General features: G+C 44.8%; 1 pseudogene; it reads right to left on the bottom strand.

Annotated features, from left to right (window-relative positions):
- LOC122011067 overlaps positions 1–23,564 on the bottom strand; it is an 86,692-nt pseudogene extending 63,128 nt beyond the window's left edge.
- Between the last annotated feature and the right edge of the window lie 1,166 nt (positions 23,565–24,730).

Raw genomic sequence — 24,730 nt, 5'->3', positions numbered from 1 at the left:
ATTGTGTGGGCAACGATCTTCCGAGATGAGAACCACCTAGCACCTTCTTCTTCCTTACAAGTTTCGGCCATCAAAACTTCTCCTAGGATGAAGAGGTTCAGCCACCACCACCATGCTCCAAGGGATGCTAGAAAAGAAGCTTCTTTTCTCTCCTTCTTCTCCTTCTTAGTTCCGGCCACCAAAGCTATCTCCACCATGAGAAGGTTTCGGCCACACAAAGGAGAGGAGAGGAAAGAAAGGGCCGGCCACACCCAAGGAAGAAAAGAGGGAGAAAAATAATAGAGTTGTTCATCCATGAAGGCACCTCTACCCCCTCTTTTATAATCCTTGGTCTTGGCAAATAAGGAAATTTAAATAAAAACTTCCTTAATTCTTTTTCCATGAAAAGAAAAATTTATTTAATTAAAAATAATTTTTCTCTTCTCAATTTACAATGGCCGGCCATTATACAAATCTCCAAGCAAATAAAATTTTAAACACAAATTAAAACTTTCTTATTTGCTTCCGGAAATTTATAAAATTTTTCCAATAATTTTATCCCTTCATGATTGGTTAATAAAAAGAAATTTTATAAATTAAAATCTTTCTTTTAAACATGTGGATAAAAAGAAAGTTATCTCTAAAAATTAAAATCTCTTTCAATCTACAAATAAGGAAAGATATCAAATCTTTTCTTAATCTTTGGTAGAAACTTATAAAAGAGATTATTTAATTTTTAAACTCTCTTTTTAAATAATGAACATGTTTAAAAAGTAAAATTTTCTTAAAATTTAAAATCCACTTTTTAATCAATAAATAAGGAAAGATTTTAAATTTTTAAACTCTCTTTTAAACATGTGGATGATTTACAAATAAGAAACGTTTTTAATAAAAATTAAAACCATCCTTTTAATCTACAAATAAGGGAAGAGATTAATCTCTTCTCTTAATCTTTTGTAGAAAGCTATAAAAGGAAATTTTAATTTTTAAACTCTCTTTTAAATCATGATATCCACATAAGAAATAATTTTAATAAAAAAACCCTTTTAATATTCTAGTGGTCGGCCACCTAAGCTTGGGACCCAAGCTTTGGCCAGACACCTACATGGCTCATCCACTTGGTCTTGGCCGACCCTAGCTTGGGTTCCAAGCTAGCTTGGCCGACCCCATTGGATGGGTAAGAAGGTGGGTATGCGGTGGGTATAAATCTCTATATACTATAGGCTACGATAGGGACCGAGAGGAGGAATTGGTTTTGGTCTCCTGATAAAATTAAGCATCCCGTGTTCGCCCCGAACACACAACTTAATTTTATCAATAATAATTCATTCCACTAAAGAACTATTATTGAACTACCGCACCAATCCCAAATTACATTTTGGTCTCCTTCTTATTATGAGTGTGTTAGTCTCCCTGTGTTTAAGATAACAAATGTCCACTAATTAAGTAAGTTACTGACAACTCACTTAATTAATATCTAGCTCCAAGAGTAGTACCACTCAACTTCATCGTCATGTCGGACTAAGTCCACCTGCAGGGTTTAACATGACAATCCTTATGAGCTCCTCTTGGGGACATTCTCAACCTAGATCACTAGGACACAGTTTCCTTCTATAATCAACAACACACACTATAAGTGATATCATTTCCCAACTTATCGGGCTTATTGATTTATCGAACTAAATCTCACCCATTGATAAATTAAAGAAATAAATTTCAAATATATATGGTAATGAGGACGATCATATATATTGATAATCATTTATATTGATAATCATTTATCGAACTAAATCTCACCCAATTCAAGCTTTGATGATCATATATATTGATAATCAACAACAATAAGGACGATCATTTGGTAAACGAAGAGTAATATGGTAATTCTTGGGAATTGCACATCTAGAGTAGAGAAAATCTTTGTCGGAATCATCAAAGCTTGAATTGGTAAAGGTGTACTAGGTGGCGAAGGACTCTTGAACCATAAGGAAGGCAAAGAGAAAATGACTTACTAGATCTCTTAAGGCACGGGCGAAGAAAAGATTGAGGAGGAAGGTTCGCCGGAAAAGAAATCGAAAAGATTAAGTGCAAAGTGCTGAGGGGATTGACTATTTAGGGTTTTTATAAAGACTAATTTAATCATGGTTGTTTGATTAAAATGGCAAGGGCTCGATGAACCATTGATCTGCAGGGAAGGTGTGACATAGAGTCATACAAAGTAGAGTGTGATTAAAGCCGTTTCGTAAAACAAAAAGGAGAGCCATGTGCCGTCAACCCCTAAACGACATTTTTGATGGAGGTGACAACCGCATTATTCCTCTCTTCGCACGTTCTCAGTAACCTCACCTAAAAGAGCTGCCTGCAGACAAGTAGTTTTTGGGAAAATCACTAAGTCCTAAAGACTTAAAGGGAAGAGTGGATTATTGAATGCTTTGGTGAAAAGGTCGAACAGGAAAAAGTAGGACTTGAGTCTAGTTAATCGGCTATATATCCTTCGACTAGACTTGAAGGGAAGGTTAGTGATGTGTATATTTAAATCTTGGTTGTCCAAAAAAAATATTCTCCTTGAAAGACATGGAAGAAGAAACCTATATCTTCGGGATTAAGATCTACAAAGATAGATTGAGAAAGTTGCTTGGTCTTTCGCAGTCTACATAGATAGATAAGATGCTAAACAATTTAACATGGAAGAATCTAAGAAAAATTTTCTTCCCATGAGACATGGGATTCATCTTTCGAAATCTATGTGCCTGAGCACATGAGATGAGAGGATACACATGAGTGAGATCTCATATACATTAGCTATAAGATTGATCATGTATGCTATATTATATACAAGGTCCAATGTATCATACGCTCTGAGTGTCATGAGCCGATATTAGTCAGATCCAATCATGGATCATTTGTTGGCTATCAAGGTAATCCTTAAGCACTTGAGAAAAACTAAGAATGTGTTCTTGGTATATGGAGATGATGATATGGTTATACGTGGATATATTGATGTCAGCTTCTAGACGAACAAGGATGACTCTAAGTCTCAGTCTAGATACATATTCACTCTAAATAGAGATGTAATAAGTTAGAAAAGTTCTAAATAAGAAATCATTGTTGATTCTACCACTGAGGCGGAAAACTTTGCAACTTCTTAAGAAGTAAAGGAAGAGGTTTAGATCAAGAAGTTCTTTACTTAACTTGGTATGGTTCCGAGCATTATTTAAGTATTACCAGTTTACTATTACAATGATGAGGCCATTGATAAGGCCAAGGAACTCAGGTATTACATGTGTTTCACCACCATCGTATGATCATAATGATCATATGAATGAAATACAAATTGAGAAAATTTCCACTGAAAGGAACTTAGCAGATTCTTTGACAAATGATCTACCATAAAGTTAGTTTGAGAGTCATGTCGAGTCTTTTAATATACAATACCAAGTTGATTGACATTAGGCCAAGTGAGAGTATGTTATATTTGAGAGGTGTCCTAAAACAATCACCTTAAATATTATATTATTTATTTGATAAATAAATTCACTATTTGAGTGTACATTCTCTATATATATGATATCGATCCTAAACTCAATTAATGAAGTCTGCAATATAATTCATAGCATGAGAGAACTTGTGATTGAATCATAACTTATGAGCATCTCTATATGTGGAATTATGAATATATTGAAATATTTCCTAGTCGATGAATTGATGAATTCAGACATCATTGATTTTGAGAGACTAGCACGTGTTATACTCCTTGATTTATCCAAGCAGTTGTTCCTCACTGACTGAAGATATTGGAATATCGAGAGTTAAATATGGATGCTAGTTAAGGGTAACTAATTCATTGGAGTTCCTTGCCACATGGACGGATCCAAGAATTAGAGGTGGGTTGGGCTTTAGGTGTGGTTTTTCTATTTGATTAGTTTGATTTATCTTTGGGAGGTAAGAAAAAGCCTACATTCTCTCAGGTTTGTGTCCTAATCCTCAATCATCCCCTCCCTCTTTGCCTTCTCCTTCTCCTTCTCCTTCTTCTCCTTTCCATGTTTGTTGGTTGGCACATGTTCCCCTCCCCCGCCCCCCTCTCTTTTTCAATTTCTTCCCCTCACGACATAGTTGTGATGACAAATCTTGGTCTTATGGCGCTCTTGCTGTAGCACACTTGAAGGATCAATTTTCTTCTTTGAACGTGATCTTTGAAGATCTAAACTCCCGGAAGAGGTATGATCAATCCTTTGAACGTGTTTTTCAAATTGCGCCTTTTATCCTCCTTCACATCTTAGGATTTTTGTACATCTTTTTCCTTTCCATATTATAATCGATCTTAGTGTTGGTGAAGGAAATAACTTGCATTTTACACTGCATATATTCTGAAAGGATTGGGAATATAATTATCAGTATAGTATGACTATTGGATTATGAATCATCATTAAATGCCCCCACGGGTTGGTGATATTTAATAAAAAAAGCTAGAGAAGTCAAGTTGGATGTCCCTAGAATATGGGGATTGTTTTTAGTAGTGAAGTTTGTATCAACCTAGCCTATTGAGTGTCAAATTCTCGCTCAGGCTTCCTAATTACTAAAGAATTATAGCGAAGTTTTTGTTCTCTCATTGACAAATGGTGTTTCCTCTCTTCTGGACCTTTTATGATTCAAAGCCTGCAGTTTCTTTGAATCTGATTCTTAAATCAATTTTTGAAGTTGATTCTAAAATTGGTAATGTATAGGTTGTTGATTGATGTGATCTATCCGATCAATTTTGAAGTGTGAGCTCTTCCAAAGAAAATAATATTTAAATCTTGTACCTAAGCAAGTGTTAAGATGTTTAGACAACAAATGTCATCTACAGAAAAAAGAACATGAAAACTTCTTTGAATCTAACTTTTTAGGAAATTGCTACATTTATAGAATTCTGTTTTACAGGTGATAGGATTCCATTGTTCAGCATTTGTTCTTTCTATATTATAGTCATTGTGGATATGTACATCAAGTTTAAAAGATTAGGGGAGTATAGATATCATCATTTAAGCCACTGTGGAGTTTGAATTCCATAAAGAAGCTATGAACATAAATTGACAAGACTTCAGAAATTATTAACTTGGCATTTCAACCATGTTTTGTGCAAACTTATCATGTTGATTCTGTCCAGAACATGAATTGAGCTCAAGTTCTATCAATTCATAGTTAAATGGTGCCTTCTTCCAAGCTGAACTCTCTATTACCTAAGATGGAATTTCATTGGATGCTAAATTATAAAATTATGAAAATTCTTGAATCTGAAATGCAGAAGTTAATTGTAATTTCTAGAATATATTCTTTGGATCAATGAGAATTTTCAAGGATTTTGTGATACAAATTCTGTAATTTTAGGAACCTAATTTCTAAGATTGATATCTGGAAAACTTGAAGCCTCAAATTTGTAGAGTTTTGAGGGTAGGATATCAGAACAACTTTTCAGCTCAACAAAACAGGAAAATCTCATCTTTATTGTTATAGTTATGGGGACATTTAGCATTTACAAGATCTTATCTCTATTGTTTTTTATATGGGTCATAATGAGTGGATCCTGTATGATAATATAAATATGCTTAACTGACAAGAGTCAATCAAGCACGTAAATTTATATACACTTGATAGATAAAGTTCGGTTGAACATAAAAGGTCGACCGAGTGCAAGCTCTTATATATGAGTGACAGGAAAATCTCAGCCGAGCCTAAAAAGATCGGTCGGACATAAGGAATATAGCCGTGTAGTGCTTATAATACTCGCTCAGCCATAGAAAGGCCGACCGAGTGCGAATGTTTATAGACTAATGCCGAACGAGTCTAAAAAGACTGGTCGGCCATAAGAGATATAGCCTTGTAGAGCTTATAATACTCGCTTGGCCATATAAAGGCCAACCGAGTGCGACTGTTCATACCTATTAGATAGGCAAAGCCCGGTTGAATATAAAGGGTTGCTCGAATGCAAAAACACTTAGCCTTGTGTAACATAGGTCAACCGAGAGAAGCTCGACCAAACAAGAATGTTTGTATACGCTCGGTAGGTTATGACCGGACGAGAGTAAGTGACCGGCTGAATATAAGAGCATTTAGTCTTATGCGGCCTTAAGCCTATTATCGATCGAGTAATGGCAGGTCGAATGAAAATATTTGTATATGCTCGACAGGCAAAACTCGACCGAGCGTGAAGGACCAACCAAGCATAAAGGCATTTAGCCTTATATGGTTTATAACATATTACAATCCGAGTAAAGGTCAATTAAGTATAAGTGTTTGATCCGGCGGTGAGAACGGGGGACCCCCTTTCCGAGGAGTCAACGTCACATGGAAGTCAGAAGGCCAGATGGCCAATCGGATAAGGAGGGACCGACCGGACGATCGAGAAAAGGTGGGAGCGGTAGGCCGACCGGAAAAGGGGGGCCGACCGCCCGGCCGGCCGACCGAAAAAGGGGGGCCGACCGCCCGGCCGGCCGACCGGAAAAGGGGGGCCGACCGGTGTCTGACTGATGGCAAAAGGTGCCCCGGTGGAAGTCGGGGTTCCGACGCTCGCTGAACAGGATCATAGGGCCGAGCGGAGGGCACGCTCGGTCGAAGACATAAGGTGGCATACTGTGAACAGTCCCCACATAGCACATTACCGAGGATCTCCCAAGCATACCAGTGCATATGGAGGGCCAGACGTGAGGTGAGTGCCGGCCGGCCGGACGCCCCGGCATGGAGCGGGGAGAGAAGGACAAGGAACATCTTCTGACAGCTGTCATGCTCTATGACTAGGCCATACTCCAAATCTGGCGACGAGGTGTTCTGCTGTCCCATCGGAGACGTGCCTGGACTGTAGCAGTATGGTGTCAGGTAAGCTTTCTGACAAAAGCATACCGAGGTATGAGCTAAGGACACGTATTTGCCTCGGTAGGCGTGCGAGAGCTCTTTCACCGCTCTATATAAGGAGCCTTATACTTCGCCGAAGGTACACGTTCTATAATTTTTGGAGCCACTTCTTCTTCATTCGCTTACTTGACTTGAGCGTCGGAGGGTCGCCGCCGGGAACCCCTTCCCGGCCCGACTTCTGTGCAGGTTCGCTGGAGGTTCGTACAACCAGTCGAAGATCTACGTCAGTGACTCGGAGAGCGCCACGTGCCCATCATCCATTGATTCAGCTTTCAGACAGGATTAATTTGGCACCGTCTGTGGGAACGCTCCTGCATCCGAACGGAAGCAATGGACGAAGCTGGACGACAGCACACGGTGACGCTTTCCACGGAGGAACTCGACGCTCTGATCGAGTTGAGGGCCGCCAAGCTTGTGGAACAAAAACAGAAGGCACCAGCCGAGCGGCCTGAGCAGCAAGCAATATCAGCATCTGGTGGCCGAGCGGAAGCACCCCCAGCCACAGTTCCATTCCATCGGGCTCTATTCCGCACTCCTGAAGCCGCAACAGCTAATCGTGATCGAGGATCATCCTCAGATGAAGTACCAAGACGAGACAGTAGAAAAGGCAAAGCCCCCCGAGCGGACGCCTCTCCCGAACGGATCAACCGTCAATTCTCAGAGGCTATTCTACAAGATCCTCTACCAAAGCACTATGTGCCCCCGGCGATCGGTGAATACAATGGAACCACCGACCCGGATGATCATTTGGGTAAGTTTGATAACACGGCAACCCTGCATCAATACACAGATGGGGTGAAGTGTCGGGTTTTCCTCACCACCCTCTCTGGATCGGCTCAACGGTGGTTTCGGAGACTACCGGACGGATCTATCTCAAGTTTCAAAGACTTCCAAATGGCTTTCCTCCACCACTTCACAAGCAGTCGGCGCTATCAGAAGACTAGTGTCAGCCTGTTTCCCATCAAACAGGAAGCCCGCGAATCGCTCCGAGCCTACATCCAGCGGTTCAACAGAGTGGCCATGGATATTCCAACGGCCACCTCGGAGACCATGATGAATGCCTTCACACAAGGCCTTGTGGATGGGGATTTCTTCCGATCACTCATTCGGAAGCCGCCCCGAGACTACGACCACATTGTTAGTTAGAGCCCTAAAGCCAATCATTTGATGATTGTATGGACTCATGTATATCATATTCTTGTATATCAATAAAGGCATTTGTTTGGTTATTATACTTATTTATATTAGTGCCAAATAGACTAAGTATAATAGCGTCCTTGAGTAGAAGGTTCATACCTATATCAATCGATTAGTTGAATCGATAGTGAGATGATATAGGGAACACTACTCTAAATCATTCCTAGTCGAGTATTAGCATTCAGGGACAATGTTACTACAATAAGACTATCATGTAGGTCAGCTCGATGACTTGATCTCACAAGTCATGGATATAGAGATATCAAGCTGACACATGGGTATGCATTAGAGAATGTATACTGAATGACCCGCCATGAGAAAGTATCATGGATCGTTATATGAGTGTCATATACTTTCTCATGTGGCTATTAGTATGACTATTCTTAGACCCGAAGTCACCATGGATCCCTACATAAGGAGTTATGTACTTTGGTTTCGTCACCCGTAATCGGGTGGACTATAAAGGCGACATCGGGTATATAATGAATTATGTAGAGGATGTGAGTGATGTAGATGGAATCTATCCTCCTATGGCGAGAGCGACATCGGTATTCTTGATAGAGTGAGACCACTAAGTGCATGGCTATGCCCAAATGAGTCAACATTAGATGTTGAGCTCATTTGATCGAGTGAGTCTAACTTGAGTTCAAGATTTAGATTGATTAGAGGAAGGATGACACGGTCTATGCCTCATATTGATCAATCTAGATGTCTAGGATAGAAGGACACTTGTCATTATTTTGTGAGTAGTCACAATTGGTAGTCACAAGGTGATGTCGGATCTCGACATTCTTGTAACTTGGGTAGTAATGATGTGTTGCTAGATACCGCTCATTACTTATGCTCCTAAATGGGTTTAGGGCATTGCCAACGTTACAAGAACCTATAGGGTCACACACTTAGGACAATTAGGTGGAGATTAGGTTCATATGATGAACCAAGAGGATTAGATTCATTTGATGAATCAAATTGGATTAAGAGTAATCCTAATTGGGCTAACTTGAGTTCGACTCAAGTTGATTCATGTGTTAAATGAGTCTAATTTAGATTTTGACTCATTGAATCAATTTAATTTAATGAATTAGATTCATTATATTAAGTTGCCTCGAATCAAATGGTTGGATTAGATCCACCATGGTAGAGATGGAGTCAAGTTTGACTTGACTTGAGAAGGAAGACCAAAGGTCAATTTTGACTTGACCTTTTTGCCACCTCATTGGTGAGTTGGCATTAGGTGGACCAATAATGATGTTCCACATCATCATGGGTGCCACCTCATGGAAGTAACAAAGCCACTCTCTTAATGGTTTCATATTAATTGCAATTAATGCAATTAATGTGATTTTATGGTTTCATATTAATTGCAATTAATGCAATTAATGTGAATTTTGAAATGTGGCCGACCACTTGGTTTTGGGTGAAAATTCATTTTTCATTCACGTGTGCATCTTCCTCCTTCTCCTCTCAAGCTCTCCCTCTCCTCCCTCCCCGAACACATAGGTGCTAGCACACCTTGGTTTTGGTCATCTCCATCTAGTGTGTGTGGTGGATACTTCTAGAGGACCAGCGACTCTTGAGATCCGCATCATTTGACGAGCGGAACGCGAAGGGCATCGCATCAAGGGTAAACACTTTTCCTCATAGATCTAAGTAGTAGATCGATTTTGAACTCGTACAAGAAATAGTTTTTCGAATTTTATACGAATCTTTGCACGGATCTACGCTTTGGGTCCTTCGGGTTTCCGCGACGGCGGTTTCAGTTGCCGTCAAGAACCCAACAAAGGGTATCGAGCCACGTGCAAAGACTATGAGTTAGTTTTTGGTTTGGAAAACAAAAACTTCTGTGATTTTCTGTAAAAATTCAATTTTATGTTTTATTGGGTAATTTTCCTTTATAAGCGCACAAGTGTCTACATCGAGTTTCGACTGACTATCGGAGAATCAAACGGTTTCGGTTCACCCAAAATCTTTTGGGACAGCGGACTCGGTGCCTTTAGATCGCAACGGAGCAACTCACGATGGTTAGATCGTGGGTAGGCGCCACGGGGATTTGCTCCGCGATCGCACCCGAAATCGCTAAAACGAACCCGTCGGGAAGATTTTTCCAAAACGGTAATGTCTCGCCCAAATCGCTTTGGGACAGCGGGTTTAGGCGCTGTTGGATCGCAAAGGAACCCTCACGATAGGCGCTGGGCCCTGGGCCCGCAGGATCCGCTCGCGATTGCGCCCGAAACCGCTGGACCGCCAAAATTTTACTTGTAAAATTGTAAAATTAATTTTAAAATTATAGAAAATTATGAAAATATATAATTTTGAATTATATATATTAATTTTTGATAGTCATGGCCCAAAGCCCAATATGATTGGTTGTGTTGTAATTCATAATATTATTCGCGACCTGCGCGTCGTGCCTCGTCTTTTATTCTTGTTGTAAATTAGATTTAGACTCGAATGTAACTCGAGTTTCAAATTGTAATGTACAAATTGGAGCGGTGGAGGGTCCACACGAGACGGAGTTCCGAGGTAGGCACGAGCAACACAAGGTGGTCAAAGGGAGGCACTTGGAGAAGCTGTTGACCCTAGGTTGACCAATCGATCTTCTCATTGGCTTGAGAAGATCGTAATAGGGCCATGACTAAATCACAAATAGATTAATTAATTAATTATTATGTATTTGATGCATGTTTAATAATTAATTAATTAATTAGTGCCTTAACGATTAGATTAGATCTAAGTCGTGCACATGATGCACCCTTGCGATTAGATTAGATCTAAGTCGTGCACAAGATGCATTCTTCTCGATTAGATTAGATCTAGATCGAACCAACTCTAAAATGCCTAACCGTGCCGTGATACCTATCACTACCTCGATCACATGTATTGTCGAATCTGCCAAAGCAGAGCAATACATATTATCTTGGTAGGGTACGGAGGGACAATCTTGGTCCCGTCTATCAACGCATGGGTGAATAAAAACTCAATTAGATTGAGTATTCATAGTTACTCGGTTGGATCGAGTCAACTATAGGCATTCTTCCAATAGTTGGAAAGATAGGTTAAAATCACATCTATATTAACTCTCGGGCGTATTAGCCAAAGCTAACTCGAGTTTTAATATAAATGCGGATATTGATTCTATAAACAAGAGTTGCATAGAGATGTAATTGGTAATCGTTACCTACCGATCATACTAAGCCTTGGGCGTATTAGCCAAAGCTAACTCAAGGGTTAGTATGATGTGGATCTTGTCCCACAAGAATTATAGAATTGGGAGCATCATTTAATTAAAAGGCCTAATTAAATGATTTTAAAAGAATATGATATTTATTTCGCAAATTTTCTGTTGTAGATAACCATGACGTCAAATACGAACATTTTCTCTCTGCGATCGCCCTTAAGAAGGACAAGCTCAACGGAGCAAATTTCCTGGACTGGTACAGGAACACGAGAATAGTTCTCACCCAAGAACGTAAACTCTATGTTCGGAGCAGCCCCTCCTGCCACCGCCACGCGAGCAGACCGAGAAGCTTACAAGAAGCATCAAGATGACGCATTAGATGTGTCTTGTCTTATGCTCGCAACCATGAACTCCGAGCTTCGAAGCAACATGAGTTGATGAGCTACGATATGGTTGAACATCTTTGTCACCTATATCAAGGACAAGCAAGGCAATGGAAGAGGAACTCCAAAGAATACCGGAAGATCTTAAGAAGAAGAGAAATAAGATTTCTACTTCAGGTATAAATGTTATAGAAGTCAACCTCTATTTCTTCATCGTGGGTATTAGATACCGGATGTGCTTAGCACATTTGTACTAATGTACAATCAGAAATAGCAGGCATTGACGAAGGGTGAGATAGACCTAACGAGTAGGCAATGGAGCACGGGTTGCTGCTGTTGCTGTAGGAACTTATCTATCGCCCTCTGGCCTTGTACTAGATTTAGATGATTGTTGTTATGTGCCTGCCTACATAGTTTCAGTTTCTTGTTTAGACAAGAAAGGATACTCTTTTATAATAAAAGACAAATGTTGTTCTGTTTATTTGAAAGATATGTTCTATTGTAGTGCACCACTAATAAACGGACTCTATATTCTAGACCTTGAGAGCCCTATCTATAACATTAGTACCAAGAGGTTCAAGTCAAATGACATGAACCAAACATACCTCTGGCACTGTCGCTTAAGTCATATAAATGACAAGCGCTTATCCCAGCTCCATAAGGATGGTTTGCTGGACTCATTTGATTTAGAATCATATGAGATATGCGAGTCATGCCTACGAGGCAAGATGACCAAGACCCCCTTTAGTGGGCATAGCGAGAGAGCAACCGATTTGTTAGGACTCATACATAGTGATGTATGTGGCCCTTTCAATGTCGCTGCTAGAGGCGGTTATAGGTACTTCATCACATTTACTGATGACTTCAGTAGATACGGTTATGTGTACTTGATGACACATAAGTCTGAATCCTTTGAAAAGTTCAAAGAATTCAAGAATGAAGTACAGAACCAGCTTGGCAAGAGTATTAAGATACTTCGATCTGATCGAGGTGGTGAATACTTAAGCCATGAGTTTCGTGACTACTTAGCTGAGTGTGGGATTTTATCTCAACTCACTCCTCTTGGAACACCACAGTGGAATGGTGTATCTGAAAGGAGGAATCGTACCTTATTAGATATGGTACGATCTATGATGAGTCACACAGATCTTCCGACATATCTATGGGGATATGCTCTAGACACGGCAGCTTTCATACTCAATCGAGTTCCATCAAAGGCCGTGATAAAGACACCATATAGGATATGGACTGGCCAGGTGTCTTTCATGAGGATTTGGGGTTGTGAGGCTTACGTTAGACGTCAAGTCTCAGACAAGTTAGGACCCAAATCCGACAAGTGCTATTTCATCGGATATCCCAAGGAAACTAAGGGATATTACTTCTACATTCCTAGTCAGCACAAGGTAGTTGTGGCAAAGACTGGGGTCTTTCTAGAAAGGGATTTTGTTTCTAGAAAGACTAGTGGGAGAACGTTCGATCTTGAAGAAGTTCAAGATGCGAACAATATCACTGATGCCTCGATGGAAATTGAACTGGAACCACAAAGTGTTGTGGATGATGTTGTTCCACAAGGAGTTGAGGAACAACAACCAGTTCAAGTAGACATACCTCTTCGCAGGTCTGATAGGGTACGTCGTCAGCCTGAGAGATACTCATTTCTCTTGTCTGACCATGATGACATTGTGCTCATAGAGGATGAGCCTACCACCTATCAGGAAGCTGTGATGAGACCAGATTCCGAGAAATGGCTAGAGGCCATTCTCGGAGCTGGAATCTTCGATTCGATGATGTGATCAAACAGTTTGGTTTCATCAAGAATGAAGATGAGCCTTGTGTCTACAAGAAGGTTGTAGAAAACATAGTTGTCTTCCTCATATTGTATGTGGATGACATACTACTCATTGGGAAGGACATCCCTATGCTTTAGTCTGTCAAGACCTGGCTAAGGAGTTGCTTCTCAATGAAGGACTTAGGTGAGGCATCCCACATTCTTGGGATACAGATCTATAGAGATAGATCTAAGAGATTGCTTGGCCTAAGTCAGAGTACATACATTGACGAGGTACTCCTATGGTTTGCCATGCAGAACTCCAAGAAGGGATTTCTGCCGATGTCACATGGCATGAGTCTTTCGAAGACTCAAGGTCCCTCTTCTAGAGAGGAGAGAGACCGCATGGATCAGATCCCTTATGCCTCAGCCATAGGATCGATCATGCACGCCATGCTATGTACTCGACCTGATGTCTCGTATGCTTTGAGCATGACGATCAGATCAGTGAAAGTCACTGGATAGCGGTTAAGAATATTCTTAAGTACTTAAGAAGGACTAAAGAATATTTCTTGATATATGGAGGCAATGATGAGCTAACTGTAAAGGGTTACAGTGATGCCAGCTTCCAGACCGATCGGGATGATTACCGATCGCAGTCGAGGTTCGTGTTTTGCTTAGATGGTAGTGTTATGAACTGGCAGAGTTCACAGCAGTTCTACAACGTTTCCATCTCATTCGAGAGATTATCGATAGAGGAGATGTGAAGATTTGCAGAGTACCTACAGAGGCTAACATCGCAGATCCCTTGACCAAGGTTTTGGCACAGAGGAAGCATGATGGTCACACTAGGTCTTTAGGCCTTAGAGCCTATACTGATTGGCACTAGTGCTAGTGGGAGATTGTTAGTTAGAGCCCTAGAGCCAATCATTTGATGATTGTATGGACTCATGTATATCATATTCTTGTATATCAATAAAGGCATTTGTTTGGTTATTATACTTATTTATGTTAGTGCCAAATAGACTAAGTATAATAGCGTCCTTGAGTAGAAGGTTCATACCTATATCAATCGATTAGTTGAATCGATAGTGAGATGATATAGGGAACACTACTCTAAATCATTCCTAGTCGAGTATTAGCATTCAGGGACAATGTTAATACAATAAGACTAGCATGTAGGTCAGCTCGATGACTTGATCTCACAAGTCATGGATATAGAGATATCAAGCTGACACATGGGTATGCATTAGAGAATGTATACTGAATGACCCGCCATGAGAAAGTATCATGGATCGTTATATGAGTGTCATATACTTTCTCATGTGGCTATTAGTATGACTATTAGTCCTTAGACCTGAAGTCACCATGTATCCCTACATAAGGAGTTATGTACTTTAGTTTCGTCAAACGTCACCCGTAATTGGGTGGACTATAAAGGCGATTACTGGGTATATAATGAGTTATGTAGAGGGATGTGAGTGATGTAGATGGAATCTATCCCTCCCATATGATGGGAGCGACATCGGTATTCTTGATAGAGTGAGACCACTAAGTGCATGACCATGCCCAAATGAGTCAACATTAGATGTTGAGCTCATTTGATCGAGTGAGTCTAACTTGGAGTTCAAGATTTAGATTGATTAGAGGATGACACAGTCTATGCCTCATATTGATCAATCTAGATGTCTAGGATAGAAGGACACTTGTCATTATTTTGTGAGTAGTCACAATTGGTAGTCACAAGGTGATGTCGGATCTCGACATTCTTGTAACTTGGGTAGTAATGATGTGTTGCTAGATACCGCTCATTACTTATGCTCCTAAATGGGTTTAGGGCATTGCCAACGTTACAAGAACCTATAGGGTCACACACTTAGGACAATTAGGTGGAGATTAGGTTCATATGATGAACCAAGAGGATTAGATTCATTTGATGAATCAAATTGGATTAAGAGTAATCCTAATTGGGCTAACTTGAGTTCGACTCAAGTTGATTCATGTGTTAAATGAGTCTAATTTAGATTTTGACTCATTGAATCAATTTAATTTAATGAATTAGATTCATTATATTAAGTTGCCTCGAATCAAATGGTTGGATTAGATCCACCATGGTAGAGATGGAGTCAAGTTTGACTTGACTTGAGAAGGAAGACCAAAGGTCAATTTTGACTTGACCTTTTTGCCACCTCATTGGTGAGTTGGCATTAGGTGGACCAATAATGATGTTCCACATCATCATGGGTGCCACCTCATGGAAGTAACAAAGCCACTCTCTTAATGGTTTCATATTAATTGCAATTAATGCAATTAATGTGATTTTATGGTTTCATATTAATTGCAATTAATGCAATTAATGTGAATTTTGAAATGTGGCCGGCCACTTGGTTTTTGGGTGAAAAATTCATTTTTCATTCACGTGTGTGCATCTTCCTCCTTCTCCCTCTCAAGCTCTCCCTCTCCCTCTCCTCCCTTGGCCGAACCACATAGGTGCTAGCACACCTTGGTTTTTGGTCATCTCCATCTAGTGTGTCCGTGTGGATACTTCTAGAGGACCGGCGCTTGACGGTCTTGAGATCCGGCATCATTTGGACGAGCGGGAACGCGAAGGGCATCGCATCAAGGGTAAACACTTTTCCTCATAGATCTAAGTAGTAGATCAGTTTTTGAACTCGTACAAGAAATAGTTTTTCGAATTTTTATACGAATCTTTGCACGGATCTACGGCTTTGGGTCCTTCGGGGTTTCCGCGACGCGAAAAAGCGGTTTTCGCGGCTCGAAGAACCCAACACACATGCTACACCGGGCCAACGAATACATCAACGTAGAGGAAGCCCAAGTGGCCCGGAAAAAAGAAACTCCAACTGAGCGGGCTCCTCCTGCCGAACGAAAGCCGCACGCTGCTCATCAGCCACCCAGAGGACCGAGGGCCGAAGCAATCCGCTCCCCCCATGCTAGGTCCCACGTGCAAGAGGTAGCTACCGCGCGGCCCAAGCCAAAGAAGAAATGGACCCCAATGTTCTACTCCTTCCACCGGACGGACACGCACAACACAAGGGATTGTCGAAGTCTTCCCTTGATCGCTCATCCCGTTCCCCGGAGTGGTGGTCGTCGATCGCCATCATCCGACAGGTGACAGAGAACTCATGAAGCCGATCGGACGCAAGCTGACAGGCGACAACAACAGACTCCCGATCGGCATCGCTCTCCGAGGCGGGAGAATCTTCGGATGTCTAGAGAACGGCCCCGACCATCCACTCGGGAAGAAGAAAATAGAAGTAATACTTCCCAAGGTGAGATCAACATCATAGCTGGTGGTCCGACCGGAGGAGATTCCAACCGAGCAAGGAAGGCGAGCGTCCGGCAGCTCCAGATCCATGCGGTCGGCTGCAGCCAGGAACGGGCGAACGGACATGAAATTAGTTTCGGGCCCAGGGACTTGGAAGGGGTTGAAGTTCCCCACGACGACGCTCTTCTCATCAAAGCGGTAATAGCCAATTATACTATTCACCGCGTTTTTATTGACACAGGAAGCTCGGTCAATATCATATTCAAAAAGGCATTCGATCAACTGCAAATTGATCGAGCCGAGCTGCTGCCCATGAAAACCCCCCTTTACGGGTTTACGGGTAATGAAGTTTAGTCGGTTGGACAGATCCGGCTGGCCATATCGCTGGGAGAGGAGCCTCTCAGAAGAACGCGTACTGCAAACTTCGTCGTGGTGGACTCTCCGTCGGCATACAACGTCATATTGGGGCGACCAGCTCTCAGTGAATTCCGAGCGGCCGTTTCCACCTTCCACCAGAAGATCAAGTTCCCCGTCGAGGACAAAGTGGGAGAAGTACGAGGGGATCAACTGGCAGCTCGGCGATGTTACGTCGAGATGGTCCGAGCAGAAGCCAATGCCGCTCGGAAGACGCCCCGGATCGAGGTGAACGCTATCACTGAAAAGCCACCCTCTTTGATTTATGAAGAAAAAGAGGAAGTGCAAATTCACCCGACCCGATCGGAGGCCACGACATTCATCGCGTCCGATCTGAAGGCGAGCCAGAAGGAGGAGGTGATCCAATGCCTCCAGAAAAACCATGATGTCTTCGTCTGGTCGACGCATGAGTTGCCCGGAATTTCACCAAGTATAGCGCAACATGAGCTCCATGTCCGACCGGACGCTCGGCCAGTGAAGCAGAGAAAGAGGGATTTCAGTGCCGAACAGAATGTCATAATCCGAGCGGAGGTGGAGAAACTCCTGGAGGCCGGCCATATACGCGAGGTCCAGTTCCTGAGCTGGTTGGCAAACGTGGTGCTAGTCTCCAAGCCAGGCAACAAGTGGAGAGTGTGCATCGATTTCCGGGACCTTAACAAGGCGTGCCCAAAGGATTTTTATCCCCTGCCCCGGATCGATCAACTGGTGGACTCTACGGCCGGCTGCGAGTTGATATGCATGCTCGACGCTTATCAGGGATATCATCAAGTGCCGCTCGCCAGGGAAGATCAAGAAAAAGTCAGCTTCGTTACAGCCGACGGCACCTACTGCTATAATGTGATGCCGTTCGGACTGAAGAACGCGGGAGCCACTTATCAACGCTTGATGAACAAAGTGTTCAAGGAGCAGATCGGGTTAAATCTGGAAGTATATGTGGATGACATTCTTATCAAGTCCGTCCGAGCGGCCGACCTCTTTAAAGATATGGAGGAGACTTTCCGAACGCTACGGAAATATGGCGTTAAGTTAAACCCATAGAAGTGCCTGTTCGGAGCAAAAGGAGGGCGTTTCTTGAGTTACATAGTGACCGAGCGGGGCATCGAAGCAAATCCCAGCAAAGTGAAAGCCTTACAAGATATGCCGCCTCCAAGAAATCTGAGGGAAGTGCAGCGCTTGACCGGTCGGATAACTGCTCTATCCAGATTCATCTCCAAGACTGTCGATTGGAGTCTGTCTTTTTTCAAAATCTTGCGCAAAGCCACCAAGTTTCACTGGGATGAAGAATGCGATCGGGCGTTTGAAGATCTGAAGACATATTTGAATTCTCTTCCGGTACTAGCCAAGCCAACTGCGGGTGAGCCACTTTGTATCTACTTGTCTTCAACCGAGCAAGCCGTCGGCGCGGCACTAGTAAGGGCGAGCGGAGAAGAGCCTGTATATTTTCTGAGCCATATTTTAAAAGATGCTGAATCTCGCTACACTGGGCTCGAGAAGCCGCTCGGCGCCTCCATCCCTATTTCTTGGCCCATACTATCATCGTCCGGATGAACAGCCCACTGGGAAGAGTGCTGTTGAATCCAGAAGCGTCACGGCGGCTCATCAAATGGACAACGGAGTTGAGCGAATTTGATATTCAATACCAGTCCCGTTCGGCGATAAAGGCGTAGTCCTTGGCAGATTTCGTCACCGAAGTACAAAGGCCAGAACCCGAAGCCATGTGGAAGATATTTGTGGACGGATCGTCCACTCGACTCGGAAGCGGGATTGGAGTACTGCTGCTCTCTCCCCAAGGAGAAAAGATGCATCTATCCGTTCGGCTGGATTATAGAGCTACAAATAATGAGGCAGAATATGAGGCCCTTATAGCCGGTTTACAGGCAGCCCGACATGTGGGAGCCGGACGGGTAACTATACATTCAGATTCTCAGTTGGCCGCTCAGCAACTTTCTGGTACCTTTGAGATTAACAACGCTCGGCTCAAACTTTACGCCGAAGCCTTCGAAAATCTCAAAGCCAATTTCAGAGAAGTCATTATTCAGAAGATACCCCGAGCGGAAAACCAAGCGGCCGATGAGTTAGCCAAGCTCGCAAGCTCAATAACGCCGGTCGCCATCCAGCAACCAATTGAACAAGTATCTTTGGTGACGCACGTCGACAGGATGGAGGGCCTCTCGTTCCCGAGTGACTGGCGGACGCCCATCGTGGAGTTTCTCCGCTCGGGTGCTACACCGTTCGATCGGGATGAGGCGCAGTTACTAAGGAGGAGAGCCAGTCGCTTCATGCTCATTGGAGACCAACTATACAAGAAGGCTTTCTCCCGTCCGCTGTTGAAATGCGTAAGCTCGGAAGACGCGGTGTACATCCTCCAAGAAGTGCATCAAGGATCATGCGGGGGGCATCCGGGCGGGCGATCGCTGGCTAAGAAAATCCTGCTGGCCGGATACTTCTGGCCAACTTTACAAGCAGACGCCGCTCGGACCGTCGCGACGTGCCTTTCTTGCCAAAGGTATCATAATTTCTCTCACCGACCGGCGGAAGAAATGAAGGCAACTACTGTGTCTTGTCCGTTCGACCAATGGGGAATGGATATCGTGGGTCCGTTTCCTATGGCGACCGGACAGTGGAAATTTTTATTGGTGGCGGTTGACTATTTTTCCAAGTGGGTGGAGACCGAGCCGCTAGCCAAGATCACCGAGCAGATGGTCAAGAAATTTATCTGGGAACATATCATCTGCCGGTTCGGCATCCCCCGTCGACTTGTTTCAGACAACGGTCGGCAATTCACAGGAAAGTTGCTCGAAGATTGGTGCAAAAGCTATGGCATCGAACAGCACTTCACGTCCGTGGCGTACCCCCAAAGCAATGGTCAAGCTGAAGTAGCCAATCGGGGAATTCTTCGCATTTTGCGCGCGCGGCTCGACCATCTGGGAGGAAGTTGGGTGGATGAAGTGTCGGGCGTTCTGTGGGCCATCCGAATGACCCCAAAGGAAGGAACAGGCATCACGCCTTTCCATCTGGTGTACGGCGGTGATGCGGTGATTCCTGTTGAAGTCGGCGTCGAGTCCGCCCGGATCCAGAATTATGATGATGGCAACGCCGAGCGGAGGAACATGGAGCTAGATTTGGTTGATGAGGAGCGAGCCAAGGCGTCCGTCCGGCTGATGGTGTACCGACAATGGATGAAGCAAAACTACAACCGGCGCGTCATCCCCAGATCATTCCAGGTCGGCGACCATGTCTGGAAGAAAGTGAAGCCGGTCGGCGACGTCGGCAAGCTAGAAGCTCCTTGGGCGGGCCCCTTCAAAATCATCGAAAAGCTCCGCTCGGGTGCTTATTATTTGGAAGACAAAGACGGGCGGCAGCTGGATCGGCCGTGAAGCGCGAATCATCTTCAGCCATACCGAGCTGGGTAAGAGATGCGCTGATGTAATTTCGTATACGTTTCGGTTGCCCATGTACCTGTAATGCAGGAAGCCAAAATAATTGAAGGATGGCAAATAGCTTCGCCGAACGGCTGTGTCAAGTTAGCCTTAAAGGCCGTCGAGCTCCGACGTTAAATATCGAGAGACGGGCTGGCGTCTATAAACCCTCCGAGCGGAAGACCGTCGAGCTCCGACGTTAAATATTGAGAGACGGGCCGGCGTCTATAAACCCTCCGAGCGGAAGACCGTCGAGCTCCGACGTTAAATATCGAGAGACGGGCCGGCGTCTATAAACCCTCCGAGCGGAAGACCGTCGAGCTCCGACGTTAAATATCGAGAGACGAGCCGGCGTCTATAAACCCTCAGAGCGGAAGACCGTCGAGCTCCGACGTTAAATATCGAGAGACGGGCCGGCGTCTATAAACCCTCAGAGCGGAAGACCGTCGACGTTAAATATCGAGAGACGGGTCGGCGTCTATAAACCCTCCGAGCGGAAGACCGTCGAGCTCCGACGTTAAATATCGAGAGACGAGCCGGCGTCTATAAACCCTCCGAGCGGAAGACCGTCGAGCTCCGACGTTAAATATCGAGAGACGAGCCGGCGTCTATAAACCCTCCGAGCGGAAGACCGTCGAGCTCCGACGTTAAATATCGAGAGACGGGCCGGCATCTATAAACCCTCCGAGCGGAAGACCGTCGAGCTCCGATGTTAAATATCGAGACGGGCGTGTCTATAAACCCTCGGAGCGGAAGACCGCCGAGCTCGGACGTTAAATATCGAGACGGGCCGGCGTCTAAACCCTCCGGAAGGAAGACCGTCGAGCTCCGACGTTAAATATCGAGAGACGGGCCGGTGTCTATAAACCCTCCGAGCGGAAGACCGTCGAGCTCCGACGTTAAATATCGAGAGACGGGTTGGCATCTATAAACCCTCCGAGCGGAAGACCGTCGAGCTCCGACGTTAAATATCGAGAGACGAGCCGGTGTCTATAAACCCTCCGATCGGAAGACCGTCGAGCTCCGACGTTAAATATCAAGAGACGAGCCGACGTCTATAAACCCTCCGAGCAAATATCGAGAGACGGGTCGGCGTTATAAACCCTCCGAGCGGAAGACCGTCAAGTTCCGACGTTAAATATCGAGAGACGGGTCGGCGTCTATAAACCCTCCGAGCGGAAGACCGTCGATCTCCGACGTTAAAAATCGAGAGACGAGCCGGCGTCTATAAACCCGCCGAGCGGAAGACCGTCGAGCTCCGACGTTAAAAATCGAGAGACGAGTCAGCGTCTATAAACTCACCGAGCGAAATACCGTCGAGCTCCGACGTTTAAAATTGAGAGACGCGTCAGCGTCTATAAACCTTCCGATCGACAGATCGTCGAGCTCAAACGGTAAAGATCTACGTTAAGAGGCGGGCAACCAGAGTCGTAACGCCGCCGGACGGGTAACGTTCTGCGTGATCGTCGGCTGTAAAGGCTGACCCATGATCGGGCCTGCCAATAAGGCTAGAATAAAGGCAACGTGTGGCCGAGCGGATCCCTTATAAAATATACTTGGCGCAAGAAAATTAGGACCGAGGAAAAAGTTAAAGATTGGATGCTAGTCGAACAAACAAATAACAACAGAAGAGAATTCATTTGCGCCGAACAGAGGAAAGACGAAATTTATAATAGTATTCGCCCCGAACGGCCAGCTTACAAAAGACAGCAAACACTTAAAGAAAGTTCATAAATCCTTCATGCACTATCATCAAAATCAAAGAGAGAATCAGGGATGGAGCCCATCATGACCGCCAGATCTTCGGGGGGGGGGGGGGGGGGGATCGACAGCTCGGTGGGTATGTGGCCCTTGGTCTTCAGATATTCGACTGCCACTTTGATCGCCTCTTCAAAAGTTAAGGACAGCTTGTCGCTGAACTTTTCGCCAAATTCATCCGAGCGGACGAAGGCTTTGCGCACTTCCGCCGACCGACCGGGCTCCCCATCTTGATATTCTTTGAGCGTGACTTGGGAAGCATCAAGGGCAACCTGAAGATCTTTCAAAGCCCCTTCAGATTTTGCCTGGTCAGCCGAGCGACTCTCTCGTTCGGTGGCCAGCAAGGCGTCCAAGTCCTTCACGCGCTGTTCTAGCCCGCGGTTTTCCACCTTCATCAAGTCCATATCTTCGATGGCCTTGAGCTTCCGGGTGGTCGCGAACTTTATTTCTTTATCGCGTTGCTTGACCAGGGAGTTGAGCCGAGTTACTTCACCTGCCAAGTCAGAGGATCTATTCCGCTCGGCTTCCAAGAGCTTCTTGGCCTTCTCCAAAGCAGCCGTGGATTGTCCTCTGCTTTCGTTCGAAGCTTTGAGCTTTTTCAGCTCGTCCTCCAACTCGGCCAGGCGGTTGCTGATGGCGATATGCTCCACCCAGTTCTGTGAACAGATGTGATCAAGTTAGAAGCTAAACTAAATTAGCCAACAAGACAAAGGATATACCCCAGTCGCCTGCTGCAAATTGCTGTCTCCTAGTTGGCTGGGGGTCATAAGAGCGATGCGAAGCCGAGCGTCCTCCCAAGCTTTGGCCAGAGGACCTGTAAGGGTGATTTGCTGTTCGGGAACCGCTGGCCGATTGGCAGCCAATAAATATTCCTCCGACGGAAATCGCAGAAAAGTTTTTATCAACCGCGGGCTGCTCGGATCATCGTGGAGTGCAGTTGCTGTGTCAGACGGCTCGCCAATTGTGGAAGGATGGTCGCCCAATCATCTTAGGCGATGCAGGGTCCGAGGAGGACTAGTAGGCGGCACCTCGGAGGCAGCCTGGGGGAGCCGAGCAGCGTAGGGGTGCTCTCCGTGGAAACCGCTCCGGAGATCAAGGGAGCATCATCACCTCGCTCGGAACGCTGCTCATCGGATGGGGTCGGCTGAGAGGCTTGCTCTTGCCGTCTACGTTTCCGAGTCGCTAGAGGAACCTCATCTGCCGAGCGGCCCTCTACCTCGGCTTGAGCAGAGGATGCGATATCGCCTCCAGCCTCGTCTAGAGAGACAGAAGCGGTTACGGCTTCGGGGACCATCTGAGTCCCCTCACCCCCTCTAGCTGCTGAGCCAGCCTCAACTTTAGCCGCTCGGTAGCCTTGGCGCGCCACATGACTTCGGCTGCAGAAGCAAAGAATAAATCAGTTAGAACAAAAGAAAGAGGACGATAAGAGCACTTACGCATGCTGCAAGGCAAGTCGGTTGGGACTAGGGACAAGCCGAATATATACAACACTCCCGGAAGGAGTAGCTTGTCGATGTGGTAGCGTTGGCCGACCAGCCGGTCGGCTGCATGAAGATAGGCCGGATCGCCCCTAAACTTGCCGAGCTCCAGTTGTGCCGACATCGCCGTCTGCCATTTGATACGGAAAGCCGGTGGCTCGGGGAAACGTATATAGAAAAAATGCTCCTTCCAGTGTTTGTTGGAGGTCGACATATTATCGAAAAGAACAAAACCTATCCTAGATTGGAAAATGAAGGTACCCCACTCGGCTTGCTTAGGATAGTAGAAGTAGTGGAAAATTTTGGGGTCCAAGGGGATGCCGTTCAGTTTAAAGAGAATTACCACCCCGCTTAGCAGCCTAATGGAGTTCGGAACTAGCTGGCCGAGCGGGATGCGGAAGTAGTTGCACACTTGTAAGAAGAATCGATGTGGAGGAAATCGCAGCCCGACCAGAAATTGATCTCAGAAAAAGAGAACGGTGCCGAGCGTGGGTTCATTAGGCTGGTCGGTGGGTGTGGCTAATACTATGTGGTGGTCGGCGGGGAGTTCATAGGTCTGAGCGAGTCGCAGTGCGTCCTCCTCATCAAACCGGCTCTCCATGGTCGCGTACCAAAGACCAGGAGCGTCGGCGGTAGGTTGGGAAGTGCTAGTCATGGGCGAAAATAAAAAAGAAATGCAGGACAAAAAGAATGGGAAATCAAGCGGGGAAGAAAGGTGGCAGAATGACAAGGGCAGCTAACAGAAAGCGTAAAGGAAAGAGGAAGTGAAGAAAGGAAGGGCTTACGAGTAAAAGGGTGATCGAAAGGGGTTGTGAGGTCGTCGGAGAGCTGAGAAACGGAGTTGCCGGAGCAGAAGGAGGCAGCAGTGCGTCGAAATTCGATGGAGCAGGAAGGCGGCGGAGAGACGGAATCGAAAGCTTTATAGCGTTGGCCTCTGATAGCCCTAGCCGTTGGATTCAGGTTGCAAAAAACGAAGCTATCA

This window comes from Zingiber officinale, chromosome 8A (genome assembly GCF_018446385.1).
Source record: "Zingiber officinale cultivar Zhangliang chromosome 8A, Zo_v1.1, whole genome shotgun sequence".
NCBI classification, from domain to species: domain Eukaryota; kingdom Viridiplantae; phylum Streptophyta; class Magnoliopsida; order Zingiberales; family Zingiberaceae; genus Zingiber; species Zingiber officinale.
Note: the sequence above shows the minus strand (reverse complement) of the source record. Positions and strands in the feature narration are given on the sequence as shown.